Source organism: Cherax quadricarinatus, chromosome 85, assembly GCF_038502225.1.
Source record: "Cherax quadricarinatus isolate ZL_2023a chromosome 85, ASM3850222v1, whole genome shotgun sequence".
NCBI classification, from domain to species: Eukaryota; Metazoa; Arthropoda; class Malacostraca; order Decapoda; family Parastacidae; genus Cherax; species Cherax quadricarinatus.
This window is the reverse complement of record NC_091376.1, coordinates 7,247,115-7,268,916: the sequence shown is the minus strand read 5'-3', so window position 1 is coordinate 7,268,916 and position 21,802 is coordinate 7,247,115. Positions and strand designations below refer to the sequence as shown.

Genomic DNA, 21,802 nt, shown 5'->3' with positions numbered 1-21,802 from the left:
TGTTGAGGTACCTACAAGAACACAGTGTTGAGGCACCTACAAGAACACACTGTTGAGGCACCTACAAGAACACAGTGTTGAGGTACCTACAAGAACACAGTGTTGAGGCACCTACAAGAACACACAGTGTTGAGGTACCTACAAGAACACAGTACCTACAAGAACACAGTGTTGAGGTACCTACAAGAACACAGTGTTGAGGTACCTACAAGAACACAGTGTTGAGGCACCTTCAAGAACACAGTGTTGAGGTACCTACAAGAACACAGTGTTGAGGCCCCTACAAGAACACAGTGTTGAGGCACCTACAAGAACACAGTGTTGAGGCACCTACAAGAACACAGTGTTGAGGCACCTACAAGAACACAGTGTTGAGGCACCTACAAGAACACAGTGTTGAGGTACCTACAAGAACACAGTGTTGAGGCACCTACAAGAACACAGTGTTGAGGTACCTACAAGAACACAGTGTTGAGGCACCTACAAGAACACAGTGTTGAGGCACCTACAAGAACACAGTGTTGAGGCACCTACAAGAACACAGTGTTGAGGTACCTACAAGAACACAGTGTTGAGGTACCTACAAGAACACAGTGTTGAGGTACCTACAAGAACACAGTGTTGAGGCACCTACAAGTACACAGTGTTGAGGTACCTACAAGAACACAGTGTTGAGGTACCTACAAGAACACAGTGTTGAGGTACCTACAAGAACACAGTGTTGAGGCACCTACAAGTACACAGTGTTGAGGTACCTACAAGAACACAGTGTTGAGGCACCTACAAGAACACAGTGTTGAGGTACCTACAAGAACACAGTGTTGAGGTACCTACAAGAACACAGTGTTGAGGTACCTACAAGAACACAGTGTTGAGGTACCTACAAGAACCCAGTGTTGGGGTGCCTACAAGAACACAGTGTTGAGGTACCTACAAGAACACAGTGTTGAGGTACCTACAAGAACACAGTGTTGAGGCACCTACAAGAACACAGTGTTGAGGTACCTACAAGAACACAGTGTTGAGGTACCTACAAGAACACAGTGTTGAGGTACCTACAAGAACACAATGAAGGATGCACAAACTTAGCTCTGGGGAAATTAATGATAATAATGATAATAAGAGTATATCAGAGAACAGTTAATAAAGTCTGATAACCGTAGTGATCAAGAGGACGTTATCCCCAAGTCTGGTATCCCAATATACCTCTGATGAGCTCCCAGAGTGTTTCTACTCCCGGAGCCCGGACATGAGTCAGGCTCGTCTGGTGCTAGCCTGCTCAACCAGGCTGTTGCCACTCGTGCCCAGCTGCCCCACATATCCATCACAGCCTGGTTGATCTGCCACCTAGACACCAAGAACCAGATATAGCTTCTTTTAGTAAGATAAGTATACCAATAGTCTGTCTTGCTCAGTTTAGAGAAGATAAATTATGGTAATGTCAGGTAATATTAACGAGCATCCTCATGTCTAACTCTTGTTAATTATATATTACTGTCCAACATTTATATTAATGAATGTTTATAGTTGTTTATGTCTTACTGCATGTTTATTATCATTTATATTGTTTTATTGAATGTTTATTATTATTTATATTGTTTTATTGAATGTTTATTATTATTTATATTTTATTGAATGTTTATTATTATTTATATTTTATTGAATGTTTATTATTATTTATATTGTTTTATTGAATGTTTATTATTATTTATATTTTATTGAATGTTTATTATCATTTATATTGTTTTATTGAATGTTTATTATTATTTATATTTTATTGAATGTTTATTATTATTTATATTGTTTTATTGAATGTTTATTATTATTTATATTGTTTTATTGAATGTTTATTATTATTTATATTTTATTGAATGTTTATTATCATTTATATTGTTTTATTGAATGTTTATTATCATTTATATTTTATTGAATGTTTATTATTATTTATATTGTTTTATTGAATGTTTATTATTATTTATATTGTTTTATTGAATGTTTATTATTATTTATATTGTTTTATTGAATGTTTATTATCATTTATATTTTATTGAATGTTTATTATTATTTATATTGTTTTATTGAATGTTTATTATTATTTATATTGTTTTATTGAATGTTTATTATCATTTATATTTTATTGAATGTTTATTATTATTTATATTTTATTGAATGTTTATTATCATTTATATTGTTTTATTGAATGTTTATTATCATTTATATTGTTTTATTGAATGTTTATTATCATTTATATTGTTTTATTGAATGTTTATTATCATTTATATTGTCTTATTAAATGTTTATTATCATTAATGTTGTCTTAAGAACATAAGAACGAAGGAACACTGCAGAAGGCCTACTGGCCCATGCGAGGCAGGTCCAAGTCTCCTACCGGCTTAAGCCAATGCACCCAGCCTAGTCAGGTCAGGTCACATTGACTTAAGGGAGGAACACGGCAACCGACCTGGTAGCACAAGCTATCAGGTCTAACTCACACCCACCCACATCTACTCATGTATTTATCCAACCTATTTTTAAAGCTACACAACGTTCTGGCCTCTATAACTGTACTCGGGAGTTTGTTCCACTCATCCACAACTCTATTACCAAACCAGTACTTTCCTATATCCTTCCTGAATCTGAATTTTTCCAACTTGAAACCATTGCTGCGAGTCCTGTCTAGGCTAGATATTTTCAGCACACTATTTACATCCTCTTTATTTATTCCTGTCTTCCATTTATACACCTCAATCATATCCCCCCTAATTCTACGTCTTTCTAGAGAGTGCAGTTTCAGGGCCCTTAGTCTATCCTCATAGGGAAGGTTTCTGATACATGGGATCAACTTTGTCATCCTCCTTTGTACATTTTCCAGAGAATTTATATCCATTCTGTAATACGGTGACCAAAACTGTGCAGCATAATCTAAATGAGGCCTAACCAAGGATGTATAGAGTTGAAGAACAACCTGAGGACTCCTATTATTTATGCTTCTTGATATGAAGCCAAGGATTCTATTAGCTTTATTGCGAACACTTATGCACTGTTGTCTTGGTTTCAGATTACTGCTAACCAGAACTCCTAAATCTTTTTCGCAATCCGTAATATTAAGATCTACATTATTTAGTTTATATGTGGCATGGTTATTGTCCTGTCCAACATTTAGAACTTTGCATTTGTCTATATTAAACTGCATCTGCCACTTCTCCGACCACTGCATCAGTCTATTCAAATCTTCCTGGAGTGCTCGAATGTCCTCGTCAGAATGAATTCGACGGCCTATTTTGGTGTCATCGGCAAACTTGCCGATGTCGCTCTTATGCCCTCATCTATGTCGTTTATGTAGATTGTGAACAGCAGGGGGCCCAACACTGACCCCTGTGGAACACCGCTCGTGACGCTTCCCCACTCTGATTTCTCCCCATTTATGCAAACTCTCTGCTGCCTATTTGTCAACCATGCCTCTATCCAGGAAAAAATTTCTCCTCCTATTCCATGTGCTTTAATTTTCCTCAATAGTCTCTGATGTGGGACCCTGTCAAAAGCCTTACTGAAGTCCATATACACAATATCATATTCATTACCATGATCTACGTCCTCAAATACCTTAGTGAAAAAAGTTAATAAATTCGTAAGGCAGGAACGCCCCTTTGTAAAACCATGCTGAGATTCGTTGATTAATTTATGCTTTTCAAGGTGGCTACGAACTGCCTCGGCAATTATTGATTCCATAAATTTTCCCACTATGGAGGTTAGGCTTATTGGTCTATAGTTCGAAGCTAAGGACCTGTCACCTGTTTTGAAAACAGGTATCACATTTGCCATTTTCCACTTATCTGGCACCATGCCAGCTTGTAGTGATATGTTGAAAAGATTAGCCAAAGGTGTGCTAAGCTCCTCTTTACATTCCTTTAGAACCCTTGCATACAGTTCATCAGGGCCTGGGGATTTGTTAGGTTTTAATTTATCTATTTGCCTAAGGACCATGTCACTTGTGACCCTAATCGTGCACAGTTTATTATCGTCCTGTTCTACATAATTTATCATTACTGGAATATCGCTGGTATCCTCCTGTGTAAAAACTGAGAGGAAGTATGTGTTAAAAATTCTACACATTTCCTTATCACTGTCAGTGAGCTGACCCGAGGAACTTTTGAGTGGGCCCATCTTGTCCCTGATCTTACTTCTGTATACCTGAAAGAATCCTTTTGGGTTAGTCTTCGATTCTCTTGCAACTTTAACCTCATAATCTCTTTTTGCTTTTCTAATTCCCTTTTTTATTTCTCTCTTTAACTGAATATATCAATTTCTTAATTGCCCCTCTCCTCTTTTGATTTGCCTATATATGCCTCTCTTTTGACCAATCAGATATTTTAATCTATTGTTCATCCATTTAGGATCATTTTTGTTTGATCTGATTTCCCTATTTGGAACATAATTTGACTGAGCAGCTAGAACTATGCCCTGGAAAGCATCATATCGGCAACCATCACCACCTACCTGTCCCTTAGTCAGGTCATTCCAGTTCAGCCCACCTAAGTAATTTTTCAGTCCTATGAAATCAGCCAAGCGAAAGTCAGGGACGGAGACTTGATTGCCATTATTAGGGGAATTCCATGATATATTAAAACTGAGTGATTTGTGATCACTTTCCCCAAGCTCATCATTAACCTCAAGATTATTAATTAGTGTTTCCCTACTGGCAAGAACCAAGTCAAGGAGGTTATTTCCCCTAGTTGGCTCTGTCACAAACTGTTTTAAAAAACAATCCTGGATCGTATCAAGAAAGTCACCTGACTCTAAATTTCCTGTCAAATTGCTCCAGTCAATCTGTCTATAGTTGAAATCTCCCATTAGCACAACATTTTCGTATGTAGATGCCTTACGAATTTCGTCCCATAGAAGTCTACTGCACTCCCTATCAAGATTTGGGGCCCTGTAAATCACACCCAAAATTAGTTTTTCTCGGCCCTCGAGAAGCTGTAACCAAACAGATTCAGTGGCTGACGCTTCTAATTTAATATCTTGTCTAACACAACAATTTAAATTGTCTCTGACATACATCGCTACTCCACCACCTTTCCTGTTGACCCTGTCAGTGTGGAATAATTTATAGCCTTGTATGTGACATTCAGAGGGCATCTCTCTATCTTTCAGATTGAGCCAGGTCTCTGTTATAGCAATAATATCTATGTTTCCTGCACTTGCAATTAATCTTAGCTCATCTATCTTATTTCTTACACTCCTGCTATTAGTATAGCAAACCTTAAGGGAGCTAGTCCCTTGCTGCCCTCTGCTGTCCCCCTTTGTTTGCTGACCTGATCTATTGTCTTTATTTATAACTTCATGCTGAATGCCTTTTATACATTTACTGTTTCCAACCCAAGTGTTGCAACCTGCTTGTTTCCCACACACACCCATACCTCTATCTTCCATCAGTTTAAAATCATAGGCATTTCACCAATGGCCTTCTCAATTGAGTTTGCAAGTGCTACCACCCCAACCCCAAAGAGATGTACCCCATCCCTTGCATACATATCATGTTTGCCATAAAAGTTGTTCCAGTTGTCAATGAATGGGATTGCAAGTTCCTTGCAGTATCTGTCTAGCCAGCAATTTACACCAATTGCCCTAGACAACCATTCATTTCCTACTCCCCTTCTAGGCAAGATGCTACATATGATTGGGATCCCTCCCTTAGACTTAATGAAATCTATAGCTGACCTGTACTTATCTAGCAGCTCTTCTCTACTGCCCTTCCCAATATCATTTCCACCAGCACTGAGACAGATAATGGGCTTGTTCCCATTACCTGACATTATATTATCCAGCCTGTTGACAATGTCCCCAACACCAGCTCCAGGGAAGCACACTCTATCTCTCATCTTCTTATTCCTATTACAAAAAGCACGGTCAATATATCTTACCTGAGAGTCACCAACCACAAGAATGCGCTTACCTCCATTAGCAGGGGCAGTAACCCTTACCTTCACTGGCCACTGAAGTACATTCATCCTGAAGAACAGAGAAGCGATTTCCTACCTTCAGATCTTCACTCTTAACTTTCCTTACTCTGATGCGCCTTCCATTACTGTGAACCACTCGCCACTTGTAGCAGGTGCTGGACTGCACCTCACTGCTGGTAGCCGTTGCTACCTCCCCAACTACAGCCTCCTCACAGCGAGAGACAGACTGCACCTCACTGCTAGAAGTCTCATTCCCCACAACTCCAGCCACCTCACACTCTCTCCCAGACCCATTGAGGTGGACCTTCAGCCTCCTAATCTCCTCCTGGAGAAGCAAGACCTCCTCCTTCAACTCTCCAACCTCAATTTTTAAAACACTGCATCACCTTGTGATCAATCAGACTGTTGCAGCAAGGTCACTTTCTTGCGCAACTCACCACTTTATTAATCAAGTGGTTTCACTTGATTTGCAAGTTTTTTTTTCCAGTCAGAAAAATTCTTATGGTCAAGGATATGGAGACTATAAAACACCTGGACGGGGTTCAAGTTTTTACTGGTGCTGGTCCAGGTTGTTACTGGTGGTGGTGGTCCAGGTTGTTACTGGTGGTGGTGGTCCAGGTTGTTACTGGTGGTGGTGGTCCAGGTTGTTACTGGTGGTGGTGGTCCAGGTTGTTACTGGTGGTGCTGGTCCAGGTTGTTACTGGTGGTGCTGGTCCAGGTTGTTAATGGTGGTGCTGGTCCAGGTTGTTACTGGTGGTGGTGGTCCAGGTTGTTACTGGTGGTGCTGGTCCAGGTTGTTACTGGTGGTGGTGGTCCAGGTTGTTACTGGTGGTGGTGGTCCAGGTTGTTACTGGTGGTGGTGGTCCAGGTTGTTACTGGTGGTGGTGGTCCAGGTTGTTACTGGTGGTGGTGGTCCAGGTTGTTACTGGTGGTGGTCCAGGTTGTTACTGGTGGTGGTGGTCCAGGTTGTTACTGGTGGTGGTGGTCCAGGTTGTTACTGGTGGTGGTCCAGGTTGTTACTGGTGGTGGTCCAGGTTGTTACTGGTGGTGGTGGTCCAGGTTGTTACTGGTGGTGGTGGTCCAGGTTGTTACTGGTGGTGGTGGTCCAGGTTATTACTGGTGGTGGTGGTCCAGGTTGTTACTGGTGGTGGTGGTCCAGGTTGTTACTGGTGCTGGTCCAGGTTGTTACTGGTGGTGGTGGTCCAGGTTGTTACTGGTGGTGGTGGTCCAGGTTGTTACTGGTGGTGGTGGTCCAGGTTGTTACTGGTGGTGGTCCAGGTTGTTACTGGTGGTGGTGGTCCAGGTTGTTACTGGTGGTGGTCCAGGTTGTTACTGGTGGTGGTGGTCCAGGTTGTTACTGGTGGTGGTGGTCCAGGTTGTTACTGGTGGTGGTGGTCCAGGTTGTTACTGGTGGTGGTGGTCCAGGTTGTTACTGGTGGTGGTCCAGGTTGTTACTGGTGGTGGTGGTCCAGGTTGTTACTGGTGGTGGTGGTCCAGGTTGTTACTGGTGGTGGTGGTCCAGGTTGTTACTGGTGGTGGTGGTCCAGGTTGTTACTGGTGGTGCTGGTCCAGGTTGTTACTGGTGGTGCTGGTCCAGGTTGTTACTGGTGGTGGTGGTCCAGGTTGTTACTGGTGGGGGTGGTCCAGGTTGTTACTGGTGGTGGTGGTCCAGGTTGTTACTGGTGGTGGTGGTCCAGGTTGTTACTGGTGGTGGTGGTCCAGGTTGTTACTGGTGGTGGTGGTCCAGGTTGTTACTGGTGGTGGTGGTCCAGGTTGTTACTGGTGGTGGTGGTCCAGGTTCTTACTGGTGGTGCTGGTCCAGGTTGTTACTGGTGGTGCTGGTCCAGGTTGTTACTGGAGGTGCTGGTCCAGGTTGTTACTGGTGGAGCTGGTCCAGGTTGTTACTGGTGATGCTGGTCCAGGTTGTTACTGGTGGTGCTGGTCCAGGTTATTACAGGTGGTGGTGGTCCAGGTTGTTACTGGTGGTGGTGGTCCAGGTTGTTACTGGTGGTGGTGGTCCAGGTTGTTACTGGTGGTGGTGGTCCAGGTTGTTACTGGTGGTGGTGGTCCAGGTTGTTACTGGTGGTGCTGGTCCAGGTTGTTACTGGTGGTGCTGGTCCAGGTTGTTACTGGTGGTGCTGGTCCAGGTTGTTACTGGTGGTGCTGGTCCAGGTTGTTACTGATGGTGCTGGTCCAGGTTGTCACTGGTGGTGCTGGTCCAGGTTGTTACTGGTGGTGGTGGTCCAGGTTGTTACTAGTGGTGGTGGTCCACGTTGTTACTGGTGGTGGTGGTCCAGGTTGTTACTGGTGGTGGTGGTCCAGGTTGTTACTGGTGGTGGTGGTCCAGGTTGTTACTGGTGGTGCTGGTCCAGGTTGTTACTGGTGCTGGTCCAGGTTGTTACTGGTGGTGCTGGTCCAGGTTGTTACTGGTGGTGCTGGTCCAGGTTGTTACTGGTGGTGCTGGTCCAGGTTGTTACTGGTGGTGCTGGTCCAGGTTGTTACTGGTGGTGGTGGTCCAGGTTGTTACTGGTGGTGGTGGTCCAGGTTGTTACTGGTGGTGCTGGTCCAGGTTGTTACTGGTGGTGGTGGTCCAGGTTGTTACTGGTGGTGGTGGTCCAGGTTGTTACTGGTGGTGGTGGTCCAGATTGTTACTGGTGGTGGTGGTCCAAGTTGTTACTGGTGGTGGTGGTCCAGGTTGTTACTGGTGGTGCTGGTCCAGGTTGTTACTGGTGGTGGTGGTCCAGGTTGTTACTGGTGGTGCTGGTCCAGGTTGTTACTGGTGGTGGTGGTCCAGGTTGTTACTGGTGGTGGTGGTCCAGGTTGTTACTGGTGGTGCTGGTCCAGGTTGTTACTGGTGGTGCTGGTCCAGGTTGTTACTGGTGGTGCTGGTCCAGGTTGTTACTGGTGGTGGTGGTCCAGGTTGTTACTGGTGGTGGGTGGTCCAGGTTGTTACTGGTGGTGGTGGTCCAGGTTGTTACTGGTGGTGCTGGTCCAGGTTGTTACTGGTGGTGCTGGTCCAGGTTGTTACTGGTGGTGCTGGTCCAGGTTGTTACTGGTGGTGCTGGTCCAGGTTGTTACTGGTGGTGCTGGTCCAGGTTGTTACTGGTGGTGGTGGTCCAGGTTGTTACTGGTGGTGGTGGTCCAGGTTGTTACTGGTGGTGGTGGTCCAGGTTGTTACTGGTGGTGGTGGTCCAGGTTGTTACTGGTGGTGGTCCAGGTTGTTACTGGTGGTGGTCCAGGTTGTTACTGGTGGTGGTCCAGGTTGTTACTGGTGGTGCTGGTCCAGGTTGTTACTGGTGGTGCTGGTCCAGGTTGTTACTGGTGGTGGTGGTCCAGGTTGTTACTGGTGGTGCTGGTCCAGGTTGTTACTGGTGGTGCTGGTCCAGGTTATTACTGGTGGTGGTGGTCCAGGTTGTTACTGGTGGTGCTGATCCAGGTTGTTACTGGTGGCGGTCCAGGTTTTTACTGGTGGTGGTGGTCCAGGTTGTTACTGGTGGTGCTGGTCCAGGTTGTTACTGGTGGTGGTGGTCCAGGTTGTTACTGGTGGTGCTGGTCCAGGTTGTTACTGGTGGTGCTGGTCCAGGTTGTTACTGGTGGTGCTGGTCCAGGTTGTTACTGGTGGTGCTGGTCCAGGTTGTTACTGGTGGTGGTGGTCCAGGTTGTTACTGGTGGTGGTGGTCCAGGTTGTTACTGGTGGTGCTGGTCCAGGTTGTTACTGGTGGTGGTGGTCCAGGTTGTTACTGGTGGTGGTGGTCCAGGTTGTTACTGGTGGTGGTGGTCCAGGTTGTTACTGGTGGTGGTCCAGGTTGTTACTGGTGGTGGTCCAGGTTGTTACTGGTGGTGCTGGTCCAGGTTGTTACTGGTGGTGGTGGTCCAGGTTGTTACTGGTGGTGCTGGTCCAGGTTGTTACTGGTGGTGGTGGTCCAGGTTGTTACTGGTGGTGGTGGTCCAGGTTGTTACTGGTGGTGCTGGTCCAGGTTGTTACTGGTGGTGGTGGTCCAGGTGTTACTGGTGGTGGTGGTCCAGGTTGTTACTGGTGGTGGTGGTCCAGGTTGTTACTGGTGGTGGTCCAGGTTGTTACTGGTGGTGGTCCAGGTTGTTACTGGTGGTGCTGGTCCAGGTTGTTACTGGTGGTGGTGGTCCAGGTTGTTACTGGTGGTGCTGGTCCAGGTTGTTACTGGTGGTGGTGGTCCAGGTTGTTACTGGTGGTGCAGGTCCAGGTTGTTACTGGTAGTGCTGGTCCAGGTTGTTAGTGGTGGTGCTGGTCCAGGTTGTTACTGGTGGTGGTGGTCCAGGTTGTTACTGGTGGTGGTGGTCCAGGTTGTTACTGGTGGTGGTGGTCCAGGTTGTTACTGGTAGTGCTGGTCCAGGTTGTTACTGGTGCTTGTCCAGGTTGTTACTGGTGCTGGTCCAGGTTGTTACTAGTGGTGCTGGTTCAGGTTGTTACTGTGGTGTTGGTCCAGGTTGTTACTGGTGGTGCTGGCCCAGGTTGTTACTGGTGGTGGTGGTCCAGGTTGTTACTGGTGATGCTGGTCCAGGTTACTGGTCCAGGTTGTTACTGGTGGTGGTTGTCCAGGTTGTTACTGGTGGTGCTGGTCCAGGTTGTTACTGGTGGTGCTGGTCCAGGTTGTTACTGGTGGTGGTGGTCCAGGTTGTTACTGGTGGTTGTGGTCCAGGTTGTTACTGGTGGTGGTGGTCCAGGTTATTGGTGGTGGTGGTCCAGGTTATTACTGGTGGTGCTGGTCCAGGTTGTTACTGGTGGTGCTGGTCCAGGTTGTTACTGGTGGTGCTGGTCCAGGTTGTTACTGGTAGTGGTGGTGGTGGTCCAGGTTGTTACTGGTGGTGGTGGTCCAGGTTGTTACTGGTGGTGGTGGTCCAGGTTGTTACTGGTGGTGCTGGTCCAGGTTGTTACTGGTGGCGCTGGTCCAGGTTGTTACTGCTGGTGCTGGTCCAGGTTGTTACTGGTGGTGTTGGTCCAGGTTGTTACTGGTGGTGCTGGTCCAGGTTGCTACTGGTGGTGGTGGTCCAGGTTGTTACTGGTGGTGCTGGTCCAAGTTGTTACTGGTGGTGGTGGTCCAGGATGTTACTGGTGGTGGTGGTCCAGGTTGTTACTGGTGGTGGTTCAGGTTGTTACTGGTGCTGGTCCAGGTTGTTACTGGTGGTGCTGGTCCAGGTTGTTACTGGTGGTGCTGGTCCAGGTTGTTACTGATGGTGCTGGTCCAGGTTGTTACTGGTGGTGGTCCAGGTTGTTACTGGTGATGCTGGTCCAGGTTGTTACTGGTGGTGGTGGTCCAGGTTGTTACTGGTGGTGCTGGCCCAGGTTGTTACTGGTGGTGGTGGTCCAGGTTGTTACTGGTGATGCTGGTCCAGGTTGTTACTGGTGGTGGTGGTCCAGGTTGTTACTGGTGGTGGTGGTCCAGGTTGTTACTGGTGGTGGTGGTCCAGGTTGTTACTGGTGGTGCTGGTCCAGGTTGTTACTGGTGGTGGTGGTCCAGGTTGTTACTGTTGATGCTGGTCCAGGTTGTTACTGGTGGTGATGGTCCAGGTTGTTACTGGTGGTGGTCCAGGTTGTTACTGGTGGTGGTGGTCCAGGTTGTTACTGGTGGTGGTGGTCCAGGTTGTTACTGGTGGTGCTGGTCCAGGTTGTTACTGGTGGTGCTGGTTCATGTTGTTACTGGTGTTGGTCCTGGTGCAGGTTGTTACTGGTCTTCCTGGTCCAGGTTTTTACTCTTGGTCCTGGTCGAAGTTGTTACTGATAGTGGTCCTGGTCCAGGTTGTTACTGGTGGTTCTGGTCTAGGTTGCTACTGGTGGTCTCGGTCCAGGTTGTTACTGGTGTGGTCCTGGTCCAGGTTATTACTGGTGTTTGTCTTGGTCCAGGTTATTGGTGGTTCTGGTCCAGGTTGCTACTGGTGTAGCTGGTCCAGGTTACTGGTGGTCCTGGTCCAGGTTGTTGCTACTGGTGGTGCTTGTCCAGGTTGTTATTGGTGGCCCTGATCCAGGGTGTTACTGGTGGTGCTGGTCCAGGTTGTTACTGGTGGTGCTGGTCCGGGTTGTTACTGGTGGTGCTGGTCCAGGTTGTTGCTGGTGGTCCTGGCTCAGGTTGTTACTGGTGTTGGTCTTGGTCCAGGTTTACTGGTGGTCCTTGTCCAGGTTGTTACTGGTGGTTGTCCTGGTCCAGGTTGTTATTGGTGGTGGTCCTGGTCCAGGTTGTTACTGGTGGTGGTCCTGGTCCAGGTTTACTGGTCCTTGTCCAGGTTGTTATTGGTGGTGGTCCTGGTCCAGGTTGTTATTGGTGGTGGTCCTGGTCCAGGTTGTTACTGGTGTTGGTCCTGGCCCAGGTTGTTATTGGTGGTGGTCCTGGTCCAGGTTGTTACTGGTGGTGGTCCTGGTCCAGGTTTACTTGTGGTCCTTGTCCAGGTTGTTACTGGTGGTTCTGGTCTAGGTTGCTACTGGTAGTCCTGGTCCAGGTTGTTACTGGTGGTCCTTGTCCAGGTTGTTACTGGTGGTTGTCCTGGTCCAGGTTGTTATTGGTGGTGGTCCTGGTGCAGGTTGTTACTGGTGGTTCTGGTCCAGGCTGTTACTGGTGGTGGTCCTGGTCCATGTTGTTACTGGTGTTGGTCCTGGTGCAGGTTGTTCCTGGTCTTCCTGGTCCAGGTTTTTACTCTTGGTCCTGGTCGAAGTTGTTACTGATGGTGGTCCTGGTCCAGGTTGTTACTGGTGGTTCTGGTCTAGGTTGCTACTGGTGGTCCCGGTCCAGGTTGTTACTGGTGTGGTCCTGGTCCAGGTTGTTCCTGGTGCTTGTCCTGGTCCAGGTTATTGGTGGTTCTGGTCCAGGTTGTTACTGATGGTATAGCTGGTCCAGGTTACTGGTGGTCCTGGTCCAGGTTGTTTCTACTGGTGGTCCTGGACCAGGCGTGTCTGGTCAACCAGGATGTTGTTGCTGGTGTTCCTGAACCAGGCTTGTCTGCTCAACCAGGTTGTTGCTGCTGGTGGTCCTGGACCCGGCTTGATTAGTCAACAAGGTTATTCCTGCTGGTGGTCCTTATCCAGGTCTGTCTGGTCAACCAGGTCGCTACTGCTAGTGTTACTGGTCCAGGTTCATCTGGCTGGTAAATTGTAGAGACACGAAAGAGAGAGAAAGAGCGAAACCAGACCGTGATGGATCTCTGATAGCAACAGCCTTTCTGAACCGGCAACCAACCACTATTAATTTTTTTTGAAATATCAGTAACATATATATATATATATATATATATATATATATATATATATATATATATATATATATATATATATATATATATATATATATATATATATATATATATATATATATATATATGTCGTGCTGAATATGTAAAACTGGTCAATTAGCAAGAACTCATTTAAAATTAAGTCCTTTCTAAAATTTTCTCTTATACGTTTAAAGATATATAATTTTCAATAATGTTAATGTAAAAACTTTTAATTTTGCTCCAAAAGAATCTTAGAAAACTTACCTAACCTTATTATAACAAGAACAATTTATTTTAGCCTAACCCAAATAAATATATTTCAGATTTGTTTACAATAATTTAACACTAAGCAAACGCAGTGAAATATATTTTTTTCTTTAGGTTCAGAATGATTTTGGCGAAATTATTGCATACACAAATTTTCACTTGTCTTATATGGCAAGATGAACGTTGCTATTTAAGCCAAGATCGCAAGTTCTGCCTATTCGGCACGACATATATATATAAATATACACACACACACACACCCATTCTACACCAGTATATAAATTACTGACATATACCTGTGTGGTATGTGTACATATGTATACATACAAGTATTACTGACAGAGACTGGTCACAGATATATGACACTCATACTGCTTCCGCTACCAAACAGAACTGTTAATAGTTATATCCCTTATAACACACACACACACACACACACACACACACACACACACACACACACACACACACACACACACACACACACACACACACACACACACGCACACGCGCGCGCACACACACACACACACACACACACACACACACACACACACACACACACACACACACACATACAGGCCTAGTGTCTAATCGACATGTGCCTAGGACAAAATGGTAACTAACACACACAGGCACATATAACAGGAAGGGCACTGCAATGGATCAAAGAATATCTGACAGGGAGACAACGAGTTATGGTACTTGAGGTATCCGAGTTGGCGCCTGTCACGAGCGGGGTTCCACAGAGGTCAGTCCTAGGACCAGTGCTATGTTTGGTGTATGTGAATGACATGACAGAAAGGATAGAATCAGAAGTATCCCTGTTTGCAGATGATGTGAAGTTAATGAGGATAATTAAATCTAATGAGGATCAGGCATTACTACAAGGAGACCGGGACAAGCTGGAAGCTTGATCCAGCAACTGGCTCCTCGAATTTAACCCCGCCAAATGCAAAGTCATGAAGATCGGGGTAGGGCAATGAAGACCACAGAGTATAGGCTAGGTGGCCAAAGACTGCAAACCTCACTCAAGGAAAAGAATCGTAGGGTGAGTACATGTCATGAGGCACACATCAACCAGATAACTGCTGCATCATATGGGCGCCTGGCAAACCTGAGAATAGCGTTCCGATACCCCAGTAAGGAATCGTTCAAGACTCTGTACACCGTGTACGTCAGGCCCATACTGGAGTATGCAGCACCAGTTTGGAACTCACACCTGGTCAAAATCGTCACGAAATTAGAGAAAGTGTAAAGGTTTGCAACAAGGCAAGTTCCAGAGCTAATGGGAATGTCTTACGAAGAAAGGTTAAGGGAAATCGGCCTGACGACACTGGAGGACAGGAGGGTTAAGGAACACGTGATAACGACATACAATATACTGCGAGGAATTAACAAGGTGGACAGAGACAGGTTGTTCCAGAGATGGAACACAGAAACAAGGGGTCACAAATAGAAGTTGAAGTCAGATGAGTCAAAGAGATGTTAGGAAATATTTCTTCAGTAACAGAGATGTCAAGAAGTGGAATAGTCTTGCAAGTGACGCAGTGGAGGTAGGAACCATACATAGTTTTAAGACGAGGTATGATAAAGCTCATGAAGCAGGCAGAGAGAGAACCTAGTAGCGATCTGTGAAAAGGCGGGGCTAGGAGCTGTCTCGACATCCCCTACAACCACAAATAGATGAGCACACGCACATTTTTTTGATTAACACACCGACCGTTTCCCACCAAGGCAGGGTGGCCCGAAAAAGAAAAACTTTCATCATTCACTCCATCACTGTCTTGCCAGAGGCGCGCTTATACTACAGTTATAAAACTGCAACATTAACACCCCTCCTTCAGAGTGCAAACACTGTACTTCCCATCTCCAGGACTCAAGTCCGGCCTGCCGGTTTCCCTGAACCCCTTCATAAATGTTACTTTTCTCACACTCCAACAGCACGTCAAGTCCTAAAAACCATTTGTCTCCATTTGCTTCTACCTAACACGCTCACGCATGCTTGCTGGAAGTCCAAGCCCCTCGCACACAAAACCTCCTTTACCCCGTCCCTCCAACTTTTCCTAGGCCGACCCCTACCCCGCCTTCCCTCCACTACAGATTTATACACTCTTGAAGTCATTCTATTTCATTCCATTCTCTCTACATGTCCAAACTATCTCAACAACCCCTCCTCAGCCCTCTGGACAATAGTTTTGGTAATCCCGCAACTCCTCCTAATCTCCAATTATTATAATCAAAGAAAGCGCTAAACCAATAAAGGTCATACAGTTCTAATCTCCAAATTATGGATTCTCTGCATTATATTAACACCACACATTACCTTCAGACATGACACTTCCACTGCCTCCAGTCTTCCCCTTGTTGCAACATTCACCACCCATGTCTCACACCCATAGAACAGTGTTGGTATAACTATACTCTCGTCTCAACAGACTCCTCAGTGCACCAATCACCTTTTTCCCTCGTCAATTCTATGATTCACCTCATCCTTCATAGTCACATCTGCTGACACGTCCACTCCCAAATATCTGAACACATTCACCTCCTCCATACTCTCTCCCTCCAATCCGATATCCAATCTTCTGTTGCCTATTTTTTTTTATCCTCATCACCTTACCCTTTCCTATATTCACTTTTAATTTCTTTATTTTACACACCCTACCAAATCATCCACCAACCTCTGCAACTTCTCTTCAGAATCTCCCAAAAGCACCGCGTCATCAGCAAAGAGCAACTGTGACAACTCTCACTTTGTGTCTGATTATCTTTTAACTCCACACCTCCTGCCAGCACATGAACATTCACTTCTCTTACTACTCCATCTATAAATATATTGAACAACCACGTTGACATCACACATCCCTGTCGAAGGCCTACTTTAACTGGGAAATAATCTCCCTCTCTCCTACATACTCTGAGCCTCGCTATCCTCGTAAAAACTCTTCACTGCTTTCAGTAACCTACCTCCTGTTCCATACATCTGCAACATCTGCCACATCGCCCCGCTATCCACCCTGTCATACGCCTTTTCCAAATCCATAAATGCCCTTATCTTTACCCTTATCTAAATACTGGTCACTTAGCAAGAACTCGTTTAAAAATATGTCCGTTCTAAAAATAATTCTTATAGGTTTAAAGATATATATTTTTCATTTATGTTAATGTAAAAATTAATAATTTTGTACCAAAAGAACCTTAGAAAACTTACCTAACCTCATTATAACAAGCGCAATTTAATTTAGCCTAATCCAACAAAATATATTTTAGATAAGTTTACAGTAATTTAATAATAAACACAACGAAACATTTTTTTTCGTTAGGTTCAGAATGATTTTTGCGAAATTATTGCATACACAAAATTTCGCTTCCCTTATTTGTCAAGAAGAGCGTTGCTATTTAAGATAAAATCGCAAGTCTTACCTATTTGGCACGACACACACACACAGACACACACAGACACACACACACACACAGACACACACACACAGACACACACACACACACACACACACACACACACACACACACACACACACACACACACACACACACACACACACACACACACACACACACACACACAGAACTGGCAGGGAAGCCAGTTAATGAGATGATGGAATATGTAGCAACAAAATGCAAGGAGGCTGAGGAGAGGTTTGTACCCAAGGGTAACAGGATTAATGAAAAAGCCAGGATGAGCCCATGGTTTACCCAAAGGTGCAGGGAGGCAAAAACCAAGTGTGCTAGGGAATGGAAGAAATATAGAAGGCAAAGGACCCAGGAGAATAAGGAGAACAGTCGTAGAGCCAGAAACGAATATGCACAAATAAGAAGGGAGGCCCAAAGACAATATGAAAATGACATAGCAGCGAAAGCCAAATCTGACCCGAAACTGTTGTACAGCCACATCAGGAGGAAAACAACAGTCAAGGACCAGGTAATCAGGCTAAGGAAGGAAGGAGGAGAGACAACAAGAAATGACCGTGAAGTATGTGAAGAACTCAACAAGAGATTCAAAGAAGTGTTCACAGAGGAGACAGAAGGGACTCCAGAAAGACGGAGAGGTGGGGCACACCACCAAGTGCTGGACACAGTGCACACAACCGAGGAAGAAGTGAAGAGGCTTCTGAGTGAGCTAGATACCTCAAAGGCAATGGGGCCAGATAACATCTCCCCATGGGTATTGAGAGAGGGAGCAGAGGCGCTATGTGTACCCCTAACAACAATATTCAATACATCTATCGAAACAGGGAGATTGCCTGAGGCATGGAAGACAGCAAATGTAGTCCCAATCTTTAAAAAAGGAGACAGACATGAAGCATTAAACTACAGACCAGTGTCACTGACATGTATAGTATGCAAAATCATGGAGAAGATTATCAGGAGAAGAGTGGTGGAACACCTAGAAAGGAATGATCTCATCAACAGCAGCCAACATGGTTTCAGGGACGGGAAATCCTGTGTCACAAACCTACTGGAGTTCTATGACATGGTGACAGCAGTAAGACAAGAGAGAGAGGTGTGGGTGGATTGCATTTTCTTGGACTGCAAGAAGGCGTTTGACACAGTTCCACACAAGAGATTGGTGCAAAAACTGGAGGACCAAGCAGGGATAACAGGGAAGGCACTACAATGGATCAGGGAATACTTGTCAGGAAGACAGCAGCGAGTCATGGTACGTGGCGAGGTGTCAGAGTGGGCACCTGTGACCAGCGGGGTCCTGCAGGGGTCAGTCCTAGGACCAGTGCTGTTTCTGGTATTTGTGAACGACATGATGGAAGGAATAGACTCTGAGGTGTCCCTGTTTGCAGATGACGTGAAGTTGATGAGAAGAATACACTCGATCGAAGACCAGGCAGAACTACAAAGGGATCTGGACAGGCTGCAGACCTGGTCCAGCAATTGGCTCCTGGAGTTCAATCCCACCAAGTGCAAAGTCATGAAGATTGGGGAAGGGCAAAGAAGGCCGCAGACGGAGTACAGTCTAGGGGGTCAGAGACTACAAACCTCACTCAAGGAAAAAGATCTTGGGGTGAGTATAACACCAGGCACATCTCCTGAAGCGCACATCAACCAAATAACTGCTGCAGCATATGGGCGCCTAGCAAACCTCAGAACAGCATTCCGACATCTTAATAAGGAATCATTCAGGACCCTGTACACCGTGTATGTTAGGCCCATATTGGAGTATGCGGCACCAGTTTGGAACCCACACCTAGCCAAGCACGTGAAGAAACTAGAGAAAGTGCAAAGGTTTGCAACAAGACTAGTCCCAGAGCTAAGAGGTATGTCCTACGAGGAGAGGTTAAGGGAAATCAACCTGACGACACTGGAGGACAGGAGAGATAGGGGGGACATGATAACGACATACAAAATACTGAGAGGAATTGACAAGGTGGACAAAGACAGGATGTTCCAGAGATTGGACACAGTAACAAGGGGACACAGTTGGAAGCTGAAGACACAGATGAATCACAGGGATGTTAGGAAGTATTTCTTCAGCCACAGAGTAGTCAGTAAGTGGAATAGTTTGGGAAGCGATGTAGTGGAGGCAGGATCCATACATAGCTTTAAGCAGAGGTATGATAAAGCTCACGGCTCAGGGAGAGTGACCTAGTAGCGATCAGTGAAGAGGCGGGGCCAGGAGCTCGGACTCGACCCCCGCAACCTCAACTAGGTGAGTACACACACACACACATGGAAGACAGCAAATGTAGTCCCCATATTTAAGAAAGGAAACAGAAATGAGGCACTAAACTACAGACCTGTGTCTCTGACATGTATTGTGTGCAAAGTCATGGAGAAGATTATCAGGAGAGTGGTGGAACACCTGGAACGGAACAAGATTATAAATGAAAACCAGCATGGGTTCATGGAAGGCAAATCCTGTGTCACAAACCTTCTGGAGTTTTATGACAAGGTAACAGAGGTAAGACACGAGAGAGAGGGGTGGGTTGATTGCATTTTCCTAGACTGCAGGAAGGCCTTTGACACAGTTCCTCACAAGAGATTAGTGCAGAAGCTGGAGGATCAGGCGCATATAACAGGGAGGGCACTGCAATGGATCAGGGAATACCTGACAGGGAGGCAACAACGAGTCATGGTACGTGAAGAGGTATCACAGTGGGCGCCTGTGACGAGCGGGGTCCCACAGGGGTCAATTCTAGGACCAGTGCTATTTTTGACATATGCGAACATGATGGAAGGAATAGACTCTGAAGTGTCCCTATTCGCAGATGATGTGAAGCTGATGAGAAGAATTAAATCGGACGAGGATGGGGCAGGACTGCAAAGAGACCTGGACAGGCTGGACATGTGGTCCAAAAACTGGCTTCTCGAATTCAACCCTACCAAATGCAAAGTCATGAAGATTGGGGAGGGGCAAAGAAGACCGCAGACAGAGTATAGGCTAGGTGGACAAAGACTACAGACCTCACTCAGGGAGAAAGATCTTGGGGTGACCATAACACCGAGCACGTCACCGGAGGCACACATCAACCAAATAACTGCTGAAGCATACGGGCGCCTGGCAAACCTGAGAATAGCGTTCCGATACCTTAATAAGGAATCGTTCAAGCCACTGTATACTGTGTATGTTAGGCCCATACTGGAGTATGCAGCACCAGTCTGGAACCCACACCTGGTCAAGCACGTCAAAAGTTAGAGAAGGTACAAAGGTTTGCAACAAGGCTAGTCCCAGAGCTCAGGGTAATGTCGTACGAGGAAAGGTTGAGGGAAATCGGACTTACGACACTGGAGGACAGAAGGGTTAAGGGAGACATGATAACGACATACAAGATACTGCGGGGAATAGACAAGGTGGACAGAGATAGGATGTTCCAGAGAGGGGACACAGAAACAAGGGGTCACAACTGGAAGCTGAAGACTCAGACGAGTCACAGGGATGTTAGGAAGTATTTCTTCAGTCATAGAGTCGTCAGGAAGTGGAATAGCCTAGCAAGTGAAGTAGTGGAGGCAGGAACCATACGTAGCTTTAAGAAGAGGTACGACAAAGCTCAGGAAGCAGAGAGGGAGAGCACCTAGTAGCGACCAGTGAAGAGGAGGGGCCAGGAGCTGAGTCTCGACCCCTGCAACCACAATTAGGTGAGTACACACACATATATGTAGTTGTGGTTGCGAGGGTCGATTCACAACTCCTGGCCCCGCCTCTTCACCTGGCCGTTACCCGGTCACTCTTCCCGCTCTGTTAGTTTTATCATACCTCTTCTTAAAACTATGTATGGATCCTGCCTCCACTACATCACTACCCAGGGTATTCCACTTCCTGACAACTCTGTGACTGAAGAAATACTTCCTAACATCCCTGTGATTCATCTGAGTCATCAGCTTCCAATTGTGACCCCTCGTAGCTGTGTCCCCCCTCTGGAATATCCTGTCTTTGTCCACCTTGTCTATACCTCTCAGTATTTTATATGTCGTTATCATATCCACCCTAACTCTCCTGTCTTCCAGCGTCGTCAGGTTGATTTCCCTTAACCTCTCCTCGTAGGACGTACCCCTTATCTTCGGGACTAGTCTTGTTGCAAACCTTGGCACTTTCTCTAGTTTCCTTACATGCTTGGCTAGGCGAGGGTTCCAAACTGGTGCTGCATATTCCAATATGGGCCTAACGTACACAGTGTACAGGGTTCTGTGTGTGTGTGTGTGTGTGTGTGTGTGTGTGTGTGTGTGTGTGTGTGTGTGTGTGTGTGTGTGTGTGTGTTTGTGTGTGTGTGTGTGTGTGTGTGTGTGTGTGTGTGTGTATGTGTGTGTGTGTGTGTGTGTGTGTGTGTGTGTGTGTGTGTGTGTATGTGTGTGTGTGTGTGTGTGTGTGTGTGTGTGTGTGTGTGTGTGTGTGTGTGTGTGTGTGTGTGTAAGATAATCAGGTTTGATCCGAGGTAAAGGCAGAAAGAAAAAAAGCTCCACTTCCTCAGATCAAAAACTCTTCCAATGTATAAAGGCATGCTTTGAGGGAAATTAGGGAGAATAACACTTAATCTTAATTGTTAAAGGTGTGGTGGGGTAAGCCAGCGGAAGGCCTTGGTCAAATGACCAAAACCTCCAGCTCTGGGTCATCATATAACTAAGACCCGCGTCAGGAATCAGGAAAGACTTGTCCTGTTTCTTGACAAACCTTAACTAACCTAACCTAACCTAAAGGAAATAGAGAAAACTACACGTTCAGAGGTTTTTATATGGGCAATGTTTCGCTCAGTGATAAAACTCTGCTCACAGCGAAACGTTATTGTAATTAAAGTTTGTTCTACGTGTATATCTTCTTTACTATTGTGGGCAAAACGTTATTAATGGTTTAAAATGACGGAAATTTA

General features: G+C 45.7%; 1 protein-coding gene across 4 annotated transcripts in view; it reads right to left on the bottom strand.

The window, feature by feature from the left end:
* Nucleotides 1-21,802, bottom strand: part of LOC128703294 (protein bric-a-brac 1) — a 379,783-nt gene that overhangs the window by 206,120 nt on the left and 151,861 nt on the right. The window lies entirely within an intron of this gene.